Here is an 8856-nt window from a genome sequence, read left to right as displayed (position 1 = left end):
CTAGTAATGTGTCAGGGCAATACATGTGACGGAAAAAGTCACGTGGTATGACAAAACCAAACTCATTCGTTTACTGTAAAACTATAATCCCTTCGTCAATATGATCCGATTAATTACGAGATATGGAAGTGTGTCAATCTCGATTAACGATCATATCTTTCTCTCTACTATTAAGTCAATATAAGTTGAAAACTCCTTTTCGACTTATGAGTACACCTTGGCCAATGATTTCATCATCGACTTAATTGAATGAAACGCAAATCATAATCTCCTACTATTTAAGAGTGATGAATCATTTATTGGTAAATCACAACATTCATACGATTCTTGTCGTACTCGAATGATGTAGTATTAGCTGCCATTTGCAGAGCAACATCCAACAACGTCAAAGTATGACTGTTCTCATATAAGGTACCATGACGACCTCAAGTCAAATGATCAATTCCACTATCGAACGTTAGAGATTAACCACTGACACTCAGATAGTTATCCATGTGGAATCTCTCGACGAGTCTCCAATGTTTTGTTCTATAACAAAACATCCACGTTTTCATTTAAGTGTCACCACACTTTAGCTTGTGAGATCAGCTACTCACTTCACAAGTAAGAAATGCCACACGTGATGGTCTATCCGTAATAGCGTTATCTGTATTTCGTTATTACTTACGACCACGGACAATTTAAGATTTAATCAGATGTAATTTGTATCTCACAATCACAACTCCTTGTGATTAATAAATTACGAAGATTTGAATCTACGAACTCTATTATTTATTTAATTGTCTATTAATTAAATAATAGATCTACCATTAAGTTGCATTAATTATATATCAAAAGTATTTATGTTCAAAATTGATTGGACCTAGGGTATAATACTTACACTCTGAGCAGAAATTCAAGGATAAATGTATAGGTGAAGTGAAGTTGCCATTGAAGAAACTGTTCGATGAAGACCATAGTGGAGAATCAAGATTTTCTTGTTCGGTATGCCAAAGAGATGATTCTTTGGTTCAAAACGTTAGCAATGGGACATTGAATCTTTCTTACAGTTTTGGAGAAATGTACGTGGTTTAAAGACCTAGTATTTTTGTTCAGGCACCTCAAATTTTACTTACTACGTATACTGGGTGTCCTAATGCTTTTGTCGATGTTGATGTCATTAAACCATGATTTTGTTCCAAGTGGCAGTTAATTTGAAGACACAAACTTTTAGATTTAATGATTTCGATGATTTTTGTCTTTACATAACTCCTTACGTGCTAACAATCATGAATTTTCTATGTAACGTTGTTTCTGAAAATTCCTTCTCCACTTGAGTAATTGAAGATTTGAAGGACTTCCCCACCTTTGACACACACAATTTTCATATGAACTTACCTTGAGGTGTTAGTTAAAATTTGGCACCAGTTTTAGATTGTCGGGACATTTTCCTATTTTTAAAGTGGATGCGTTAAAGATGCTCAATCTAAAATGTAACATAAAAGGTATTCGAATTCACCAAAAAAGGCATGAAGAGAAATATATAATGGTACTTGAATTCAACAATGATGAACTCAAAACAAAATATCGAAATATAGTTGTTCACCAAAATTAGATGTAAAGAACTATTGTTATATTTAATCGGTAGTGTATGGAGTGGAATCGGGCTACCGTATTTGTGTTTTAGACACCGGATTCACACTTACCGTATTTGGCAATTGCTTACAGTATTTGGCAGTGCAACTTACCGTATTTGACAATGCAATTCACCGTATTTGCATCTCACTGTATTTGACAGTGCAACTCACCGTATTTGCATCTCACCGTATTTGACAAAAATTTGCATAAAGTGTTTTTATTCATACACTAACTGAAATAACACAAATTTTTTCCAATTACAAATAGAAATACCTTATTTGTGAAATCTATTTTCTACACATATAACGAATTAGAAAAAAAACAGTTTATTTTATTTATCTATTTCTAACATAAATTTCAAGTACGTTGCAAATTAAATAAATAAAAATGCAAAATTGCAAACTAAATAAATAGCAGATATAATTTCAACCCAAGGCCTGTGTAGATACAATTTCATTAAGACAAATTTGCCCTCTCATCGTGGTGCTAGAGGTTTAGTTCGAGCGCCTGTCTTCCAGGATAAAACGGAAACCAGCAGAATTCTAGCACCGTGATTCTACTCCAGCGAATTGGGTGAGTGTTCGAACAATATCACCTTACTGGAATAAGACGAAACAAAACAGAAAACAGGAACAAAACAGAAAATAGACTGGAAATTGCAGACAAAAATTTCAGTGTGTGAACTGCTGGAAATTGAGTGAATTTATAGACTGAATTTGACCATTAGTTTTCTGCATTAACCATTGCAGTTTTTGGAGTTACACTTCGGTTTCAACCATTGGAGTTTTAGGAGTTTCAGACACTCAAAAATCATTTGAAAAAACCACAAAAAAAATTGCAAAACGCGAACAGTTCAAACTGGCCAGTTTTTGCTCCATTTGGTCCGACATTCGTGTACGCAGGTCGCGCCCGCACTTAAGTTCAAGGTCCGAAGGCTATTTCCATCCGTGATTTGCACCCCCCTGAGCGCGCACGTGGAGAGAGTCTCTATGCTACACATGATCACACCATTCCATGCATAGTCATATAGAAAGTGGTTTTGGTTTCCATATTTTCCTATGTGGGACAAAATTTTTCCACCAACATAGACCATTTCCAATGGTACACTTTAAACTCCAATTTCTCATTCACCCGAACTTCATTTTTGACAAATAAATACTTAACTTCGATGTTCTCGCGGAGGAGAACACATATCAACTTTGATATTCCAAATTGGACCAATGGGTCTCATCGAAAATTGTGCCAAAAGTGAGCCAATTCACTCATTTTTCCAACAATCCTCCACATGAATGAAAATTGGGATAGACACAAAATGTGAGACATAAGACTTGGTGATAAAGTTCAACGGTTGAAGCCTGCATAGGATAGGTAGGTGTTACCCTTTGAACATTCTCTTGTGAAAGCATATTTACTTTACTGGCTGACCAGCAGACGCGATGTCTTTGAACCGTTTTGCCGTTTGTGTAAACGATGATATACTTCACACAGGATTCTTTCTAACATCCTTCAGTTCTCATTATTATATTTGTTTTGGCCATGAACATATGCTTGGTTCTGCGAGAGTTTCTAAGAATTGAGCCCCACACAATTCTCTTAGAAGCGGCCTTATTTCTTTCTTACATAAGTGATTTCTTATTGCAAGTAACCCGCATTACTTGGCTTGATTTTCGACTTGTAAGAATCATTAAAAGCCTATTGCTTAACCTTCATCCTTATGGGCATCACTGTTATATCATAGGAATGGACAGGAGGTGATACCCCCACAGTGATTTTATCAAGTTTTTACAGTTATGTTATCCCTTTGAACCTAGGTCTTGGGATCTCTAGTCAACTAGGTTGGGTTTCCTTTGTAATGACTTATTCTTTCAAGGGCTTGAGTCTCATTCCTTTCGATGATTTCCCAACTAACTCTCTATTTAGCCCTTTGATTAGCGGATCCGCAATGTTATCCTTTGACCTAACATAGTCAATTGTGATAACTCCAGTTGAGAGTAGTTGTCTAATGGTATTGTGTCTATGACGTATATGTCTAGACTTACCATTGTACTGTTATTCTGTGCTCTTCCTATTGCTGATTGACTGTCACAATATATGCAAATTGCAGGCACATGTTTGGACAATCTTGGAATATCCTCTAAGAAGTTGCGTAACTATTCGACCTCTTCACCACATTTATCTAGGACTATAAACTCAGATTTCATCGTAGATCTAGCTATATCCGTTTGCTTAGAGGATTTTCATGAGATGGCAGCACCTCCCAAAGTGAGCACATATCCACTGGTGGACTTTGAGTCTTTTATATTAGATATTCAATTAGTATCACTGTATCCTTCAATGACCGCTGGATGTCTGGTGTAGTGTATTCCATAGTCACGAGTATATCTTAAGTACCTTAGTACTCTTACTATACCTTTCCAGTGATCATTTTCTGAATTACTCGTTTATCTACTCAATTTACTGACTGTGTAGGCTATGTCTGGTCTTGTACAACTCATTAAGTACATTAGACTTCCAATAACTCTCGAGTATTCTACTTGAGAGGCACTTTTACCTTTGTTTTTAGAAAGATGTTGACTCATATTTATCGGTGTTCTAGCCAAGCCAGTATCATCCTTGTTGAATTTTTTCAAAATTTTGTCCACATAATATGACTGGCTTAGAACAGCCCATCTGATGTTCTTGAGATTTTGACTCCAAGTATAATATCAGTTAAACTCATGTCTTTCATATCAAATCTCGAATTTAATATATTTTTAGTGGGTTCAATCATCTTATTGTTACTACCAACAATAAGCACGTCGTCAACGTAAAGACATAAAATGATATAGTCATCTTTAGTGTCTTTGACGTAAGCACATTTATCACATTCATTAATTTTCAATACACTCTCTATCATGACATTGTCAAATTTTTCATGCCATTGTTTTGATGTTTGTTTCAAGCCATATAGTGATTTCACTAGTTTACAGACTTTCTTTTCCCGTTCTGGTGACGAAAACCCTTTGGATTGTTTCATGTAAATTTTTTCTTCTAAAACTCCATTTAAAAAAGTCATTTTAACATTCATTTAATGTACTTCTAGATTTCACAAAGCAGCAATCGCAAGTATCACCCTAATAGATGTTATTCTCATCACTGGAGAATACGTATCAAAGTAATCAAGGCCTTTCCTTTGTTTGTAACCTTTTATTACTAATCTGGCCTTGTACTTTTCAATAGTTCCATCTGCTTTCATTTTACTTCTGAAAATCTATTTGTAGCCTAGTGGTTTGCATCCAGGAGGAAGATCCACTAGCTCCAATGTATGATTTTGCTGTATGAAATCTATTTCACCTTTAATGGCATCTTTCCATTGAGGTCCTTTCGAGAAATTCACAGCTTCTTGATAGTTTTGAGGTTTGCTTTCTAGCATATAGGTCAGAAAATCAGGACCATAAGACTTTTCATCCTTTCCCGTTTGCTGCGTCTAACCTCAGTCTCCTCTTCTAATTCTTCGTCCAGACTATTTTCAGTTATTGTCTCATATGTTCGTTTAGAGGAGCTGGCTTCCTCTTTGGACTTGTATGGAAATACTTCTACAAAGAATGAAGCATTCCTCGATTCTATTATCATATTTTTGTGTATGTCTGGAGTTTTTGAATCATACACAAGAAATCGATAAGAACTACTATTACGTGTATAGCCAATGAAGACACAGTCTATAGTTTTAGGGTCTATCCTTACCTTCTTTGGTGTTGGAACAACCACTTTTGCAAGACACCCCCACATTCGCAAGTGTTTATAGGTAGACTTTCTTCCTTTCCATAACTCATAAGGGGTCTTTTCCGATTTCTTTCAGGGCACTTTATTTAAAAGGTAATTTGCTGATAATACAGCTTCCCCCCACATGTTCTGAGGTAACTTAGAACTTACTAGCATTGCATTCATCATTTCTTTTAAGGTACGATTTTTTCGTTCAGCTTCACCGTTTTGTTGCGGTGAATAAGGTGCGGTGGTTTCATGTATGATTCTGTGTTGTGCACAGAAATCGACAAACGGTGCTCCATACTCACCACTTCGATCACTTCGTAGTACCTTAATTTTCTTATTAAGTTGAGTTTCAACTTCATTCTTATAGAGAACAAATTTCTCTATAACTTCATCCTTGCTTTTAAGATGATACACATAACATTATTTTGTGCCATTGTCAAAAAAAGTAATAAAAATACTTGTTGCCATCTCTTATTTGTACAAGTTTTAAGTCACAAACTTCACTATGAATTAAATCAAGTGGTTTTGTGTTCCATTCAACTGACTTAAAAGATGACCTTGTCAATTTTGTCTCAACACAAATTTCACACTTATGTTCGGAATCATTATGGAACTTGGGTATGCTATTCGAGTTAACTAATCTACGTAAAGTATCATAGTTAACATGTCCTAGTCTACCATGCCACACAAATTGGAAGACTCAAGCAAATAAGCAGAAGAATTTGCTTTATTCATTTTTGGTTTCACAACCATTACATTCAGCTTAAACATACCGTCGGAAACATAACATTTTCCAACAAACGTTCCAGTTTTTGATAGAATGACTTTGTCTGACTCAAATACAATGCAAAAGCCATGCTTATTCAAAAGCGACCCGGACACTAAATTCTTACGAATTTCCGGCACATATAGCACATTGTTGAGAGTCAGCTCTTTTCTCGAGGTCATCTTCAGAACCACATTTCCTTGACCTTTGATTTCAGAAGTTGCTAAATTTCCCATAAACAACTTCTTCCCATTCTCAATTGCTTCGAACGCAGTAAACAACTCCTTATCAGAGCACACATGCCTCGTAACACCGGTGTCAATCCACCACTCTTTAGGGTTTGAACCCACCATACTCACTTCAGAAACGACGGTTGAGAGATTCAGCTCCAACACATCTTGTGCCATGTAATCAACCATATTTGCTTCTTTCTTCTTCTTTAGCAATCTGCAAACCGAAGACTTGTGGCCCACTTTGTCACAATTGAAGCATTTTCTTTGAAATTTCTTCTTAGAAATTCCACATTTTGGTTATAGCTTGGTCCTTTTGCCACCGGATGGTCCAGACTTGTTTTTGTAGTTCTTATTACTTTGATCATGCTCCACAACATTGGCTTTAGCCACACCAGGATTGAACCACTTATTTTCTAAACTTTTGTTGTCTTCTTCAATTCGAAGTCTAACAATAAGTTCTTTAACATTCATTTCCTTTCGCTTGTGTTTCAAATTGTTTTTGAAATCTTTCCATTCAGGGAGCAATTTTTCAATAATTGCTGCCACTTGAAAGGTTTCACTCAACACCATTCCTTCGACATGAATTTTGTGAAGAATCACTTAGAGTTCTTGCACTTGACTGATAACAGTTTTGGAGTCTACCATCTTATAGTCTAGGAATCTGCCGACTATAAACTTTTTAGCCCCGACATCCTGAGTTTTGTATTTTCAGTCTAAAGGCTCCCACAACTCCTTAGCAGTTTTCATCGTGCTATACACATTGTATAACGTGTCTGCTAAATTATTCATAATGTAGTTTCGGTATAAAAAGTCCGAATGTTTCCAAGCATCAAGTGCACTGACTACTTGAATCTCCTTCTCCTTCATTGAGTACAGGAGCAGTCTCAGTCAAGTATCTCGCAAGATTCAAGGTGGTCAGGTAAAACAACATTTTCTGCTGCCACCTCTAGAAATTCAAACCATTGAATTTCTCCGATTTCTCTCCATAATTAACCGGAATCGTAACCGTTTGGCCAGTTGTTGGAGCCATAGTTTGACTCACAACACGACTAGGCAAGTTAGCCACAACAGAGCTTGGCCCTTGAGCCATAGTAGAGCCCACAACTTCATTTCCAGCATGAACAGTTTGGGTCACATCCATGTTGGTTGGCTCGGCAACCATTTCTGAAAATGAAACAATTCTTGGTCTCCAATAAATAAATAAACTGGTTTACTACCAATACATAATAAGAAAATTTATCTTAAGCTTGTTGTTATATTTAATTGGTAGTGTATAGAGTGGAATCGGGCTACCGTATTTGTGTTTTAGACACCGGATTCACACTTACCGTATTTGGTAGTGCAACTTGCTGTATTTGCATCTCACCGTATTTGATAGTGCAACTCACCGTATTTGACAAAAATTTGCATAAAGTGTTTTTATTTATACACTAACTAAAATAATACAAATTTTTTCCACTTATAAATAGAAATATCCTATTTGTGAAATCTATTTTCTACACATATAACGAATTAGAAAAAAAAATAATTTATTTTATTTATCTATTTCTAACATAAATATCAAGTACGTTGCAAATTAAATAAATAAATATGCAAAATTGCAAACTAAATAAATAGCAGATATAATTTCAATCCGAGGCTTGTGTAAACACAATTTTCTTAAGATAAATTTGCCCCCTCACCGTGGTGCTAGATGTTTAGTTCGAGCGCCTATCTCTCAAGATACAACGGAAACCAGCAGAATCCGAGCACCGCGATTCTACTCCGACGAACTGGGCGAGTGTTCGAACAATATCACCTTACTGGAATAAGACGGAGCAAAATAGAAAACAGGAACAAAACAGAAAACAGGTTGGAAATTGCAAACGAAAATTTCAGTGTGTGAACTGCTGAAAATTGAGTAAATTATATAGACTGGATCTGACCATTAGTTTTCTGCATTAACCATTGTAGTTTTTGGAATTACACTTCGGTTTCAACCATTAGAGTTTTAGGAGTTTCAGACACTCAAAAGTCATTTGGAAAAATCACAAAAAAATAAAATAAAATTGCAAAATGCGGATGGTCCAAACTGGCCAATTTTTGCTCCGTTCGGTCCGACATTCGTGCTCACAGGTCGCGCCTCCACTCAAGGTTAAGGTCCGAAGGCTATTTTCGTCCGTGATTTGCACCCCCCTGCGCTCGCACGTGGAGAGAGCCTCTATGCTACACATGATCACACCATTCCAATGCATAGTCATATATAAAGTGGTTTTGGTTTCCATGTTTTCCTATGTGGGACAGTTTTCCCACCAACATAGACCATTTTCAATGGTCCACTTTAGACTCCAATTTCTCATTCATCCGAACTTCATTTTTGGCAAATAAATACATGACTTCGATGTTCTCGCGGTGGAGAATACACATTAACTTTGATATTCCAAATTGGACCAACGGGTCCCACTGAAAATTGTACCAAAAGTGAGCCAATTCACTCATTTTTCCAACAAG

The sequence above is a fragment of the Olea europaea genome, chromosome 10 (genome assembly GCF_002742605.1).
Source record: "Olea europaea var. sylvestris chromosome 10, O_europaea_v1, whole genome shotgun sequence".
Lineage (NCBI taxonomy): Eukaryota > Viridiplantae > Streptophyta > Magnoliopsida > Lamiales > Oleaceae > Olea > Olea europaea.
This window is presented reverse-complemented; position numbering follows the sequence as displayed.